Genomic DNA, 4,969 nt, shown 5'->3' with positions numbered 1-4,969 from the left:
CCAATACAGGTTTTACAGTACGATAACTTATATCTATATATACATAACAGTAACAAACAATGATGAAATGCTGCCTTCTGATGCATTGGATGCCATCAGGCATTGTGACCCTATCATATTCCTAAATATATTTATATTACTAAAAATGTTGTGTTATCTCCTTGTTTCTACTTCATCGCCAGAAAGATCTTTTTCAGGCTTAAAAAGAATAAAGAGCTACCTCAGAAACAGTATGAAAGAGGTATGTATGTAATTCATTTTAATGTAATTATTTAATTGTAATTGTTTTGACTGAATAAAAAATAAATAAATGTATAAACGATAAATTAATTCTTATTTCATTTTATTGAACTGTTTGTTAAACAGAATCGTCTCAATGGATTGGTACAATTGAGTTATTACTGAAATATTGTCATCACGCCAGATGAAGTATTGAATGAAATGGCTAAAAAGCCGAGAAAAATTGACTTGGTGTTAACATGAAAATATATTTTATTCTCACAATTTTGAACTCGATGTAATTTCCTATAATGATATCCACTATCAAATTCATATTTATAAAACTGGACCCTCCCCATAGAAAATTCCTAGCTACGGCCCTGATGTGGAAACATCTGATTAACTTAGATAAGCCTTAATGACTATCCATCGTAATATTGTACTTAACAATGATGATGTAAATAATTTTACAAAAAAAAAAAAAAAAATAGAAAAATGATTTTAACCTGGTTGCATTTATTTTATTCAATTGTATTTCAATACTTCATTAAAATGTTTTATGGTTCTCAATTTATGGTTTAATGTTTATTATTAAGAGTTAATTATATAATAAATAAATTATAATTGTATAATACATTTTATTCATAGCATATTTTATTACAGAAATCGTCCAGTAGACATGTATATATTAAATAGTCAAGTACCATATCATATATCCTTTGTTCATAAATACAGGATTATACTTACTATATGAAATATGTAAATAATGTGATCAGTTGAGACAATTTTAATTGCCTTTCATGGGCGTATTTGAAGGTGGGGGTCGAAGGAGGCATTTGCCCCCCATGGCTCGTATTTATTTTGAATATAATATATTGATTTATTTGAAAAATGTAATGTGTAAATAATTTATAAAGAATATAAATTACTAGTCTACCATTATATGTTATCATTATAACAAACATGAGCTGTAGGTAATGAACTGTAAATTATTTTAAGTTTGTATTGAAGAAAAATTAGTTTTGCCCCCCCCCCCCCCCCCCTCATGACCAAAACTCAAATACGCCCTTGTTGCCTTTATCAAATAATTTTATGACATTCTGTAAACTAAATGTAGATAAGTACCTACTGTGTCTTGTTAGTAATTCTTAGATAGCAGTGAAAAATTAAAGTAGCCTCTCCCGAAAATATTTTCTGTATACGCCATTGTATATATTATCATTGATTATGGATAGTAACTATCTATAATCAATGATATTATGTATAACTATATAGCATTACATGCTAATAGAAGAAATTAAAAAATTGTTTACGCTAGCTTATTTTGACATTAATATGACCTGAATTTAAACCTTATACTACAATTCGTTATTTTTATAACTTTTAATAATATTTTTTTGATGCAGTTCGGCCAGTGCTTGATTTGGCTAAAATAAAGAAGGGGGGGCTCTGTTTAGTTTAAAGAAAATAGCGTCCCCAAGACTTGTTAAACGTTATATTTATAACGCAATAATAGTAGGGGGGGGGGCGCTAAAATTTCTAAAAATTAGTTGGGTTACTCCATCCCTCTGTGTCCCCCCTCAAGTCAAGCACTGAGTTCGGCCGATAAAAATGTTGTACGGATGTACAACATGGATGTGTGATGTGTTGTTTTCGTTCCGTCGTCATGATTAAAACGTTCAATATTATTTATAGGGTCACACGCACGTGCGAAATCAGTTTATTTTAAATAAAAATATTTTTACGTAGGTACTTGTGAACTTGAATTAATTTATAGATTGCGTTTGTAAACGAACGTTTTTGCACTAATTATCATTGACAGTAAAATGTCGTGAATCCAAATCGAACGTCTTTTGACCGCACAGTCACTAACTTTCTCTTCGTTGAGCAATAATAATGCCGTCTCGGCCAAATCTTAAAATTTTTAATTTTTATATTTGCTGAGAATTAATAATTTTCGACTGTTCGTATCGAAAATTAAAATCAATTGAGTGTCTCAAATTGAACACGGAAACAGGAACAAAATCAGGAATTTACGGATTGGCACATGGAATATCAAAACACTTTTCAAATCAGGGTCGTTGAACCAGAGGCGGATTTAAGTATGTGGTGGTTCTGGGCGGAATGCATTGTGAGGGCCCCTTACACATAAACAAGAAAATATTTTTTACTTATTAAATAACATTTATAATCATATTTAGTAGTAGTAACAATTAACTACTTATTTAATAATAATTATAAAAACAATCAAATTGAGTATAACTAGTATGAGTAATATCATCATAATATTAGGTATAAGTAAATAAATAAAAAATAATAAAAATAAAAATGTCAAGTAATTAAAATTAAATGCCTGGACCTTTTCTTAATTTAATTTGTACAAATTTATCAATAACGTTTTGAAAATCAAGTTTTCTTAAAATATCAGACTCAGAGCTTATTATCGCTAGTTGATTGAGCCTGTCTCCGTCCATAGAACTACGCAATCTATTTTTATGTACTTTAAATTAGGGAATGATCTTTCACTACTGCTGTTTGTAATCATAAGAACAAAATAAATACGAAGAACTATTTTAACATTAGGAAAACTATCTTTTACTTACTTATCAATTTATAGGTTATTCATTAAATGTTCTCGACTAATATTGTGAAATTCACTGTTTCATCTTTAAAATGTTTATAAAATTTTTTTGAAATTGAATTGTTCATTTCCAAAGTGTTCATCGATGTCATCTTGGTAAATTTTAACAAGTTTTATGGCTTCATTTTCAATTTCTTGATTACTTAGTTGTTTTATTTTTCGAAGAAAGCCAAATCGTTGGTATACCAATTCATAAACAGACAATCGTTTATCCAAGTTAGAAATAAACGTACCTATCAATTATAACTCGTGTAGCGAGGTTTTAGGTTCACATGCAGAGCATAATTCCATTTACAATAGTATCAAGGTTTGTACAAAAACTAGGTAAGGTTTAGACTATAATTCCTCTTGGGACGAAGCTAATACTAATTTTTTTACCTCTTTAACTGATTTAGTTTCCATTCTCTTTTTTCGATTAACTGCTGATGTAGAATCAACAATTTAGGTATTATCAGCTGGTAAATTTAATGTTGAAATTGCATCAGGTTTTAAAATTCGAACTTTAGGAGTGTATCCTAAAACATTTTGGTGCCAGTGTAGCGTGCGATCTACCAGCTTGTTTTCGGTGAACGCGATTTGTGAGTCGCATAACATTACCCAAAATACATCACGAGGAGATGGGCTCACACGTATTTCAAAAATCACAATTTAAAAATCACATCCACGTAATATAAAAAATAAAAGTTAGTCGCTATTTATGAATGTAGCACACATATTATTTAAAAAAGCAATGAACAAATCTGGTTCATTTTTCTGCCACACCTTCCAACAATACATATCTAAATGCGATTGAAGCGATTCCTCTGTTTATTTTTGATTACAAGTAGACTAGAAAATCCTTGTTCATACAAAATTCGGGTGGTCGGTCTTTGAGTGCAGGATGAACCGTATGCAAATGTCGCTGTAGCCTTGCTGGTATTAAAGCATCATTAATAAGCACAACAGTACATATCACACACTGAGGTCTTATTTCTCGATTTATTTCAATCTCAGTAAATCCATATTTAATATAACTATCATCATATTTTCTTTTCCGTGACATATTTCTAAGTCCAACTATAGGTTCAGAAAAAAAAAATCCCTTTACAAAACCAAACTATTAACTTTTAATTTTTTTAAATCGTACTGCGTGGTAATCGAACGAATAACGAGAACATACTGAATCAATTAGTGATGGGAACAATCGAGAAAAAATAATCGAGTAACTCGATTATTTGAATGTATCGAGTAACTCGATTATTATAAAAGTAATCGAATGAAAAATTAGTAATTACTAATTAGTAATTACTATTTTTATATTTACTAGTGATGGGAACAATCGAGAGAAAATAATCGAATGAAAAATTAGTAATTACTATTTTCATATTTACTAGTTTATACTTTAATCAAAACAGCGTTTGCCGTCTGCACAATGGCGAGTGAAGGATTTTATTATCTCGCGGCCCGCACCCACTCGGTATATTCTACGAATATAAATAAAAATAATTATTTATACATTTTCTATACACATTCTATACCCAAAGGCGTAGCTAAGATTTGAATCAGGGGGGGGGGGCAAAAACATAAAGCGATTAATGTTAAACTTGTAATTTAAATAATCTACAGATAGATCATTGGATAGCACATAAAACGTCAAAACGATTACACGTGTAGATAACACTCAGTCCCACTAAACTATTTTTAGACTTATATCTTATTTAATTTTTGATTTTAATGTAAAACTTACACGTTTGGTATAAACAAATATAATTCAGTTTGAGGCGCAGGGGTGGGCAAGTGCCCTGTCCCACCCTCGCTACGCCCATGTCTATACCTATTCTGTTTCTGTACTATCTGGAATCATTTAAGAAATGCTTTTATTATTTTATTTATATCTATTATGAATAATAATTTTAAATTTTGATCACATGGATCATTTGTTATTTCGGTATACTTTAATTTTATTTGTATGTTGTATGATACAACTTCTATCGTATATTTTTTATCGTTAATTGTTCATTTTATACATTAATATCGTTATATTTAAAATCGTATGTACTATGTATTGGCCTATAGTAATTAGTATGTTATAAAAATTAAATAATATAACTATTAATTTTCTCGAATAAT

General features: G+C 29.6%; 1 pseudogene; it reads left to right on the top strand.

Annotated features, from left to right (window-relative positions):
* The first annotated feature begins 43 nt into the window (after positions 1–43).
* LOC112681246 lies at positions 44–483 on the top strand (annotated as a pseudogene).
* The last annotated feature ends 4,486 nt before the right edge of the window (positions 484–4,969 follow it).

Source organism: Sipha flava, unplaced genomic scaffold (assembly GCF_003268045.1).
Source record: "Sipha flava isolate LNK unplaced genomic scaffold, YSA_version1 18870_pilon_pilon, whole genome shotgun sequence".
Taxonomy (NCBI): Eukaryota; Metazoa; Arthropoda; class Insecta; order Hemiptera; family Aphididae; genus Sipha; species Sipha flava.
This window is presented reverse-complemented; position numbering and strand designations above follow the sequence as displayed.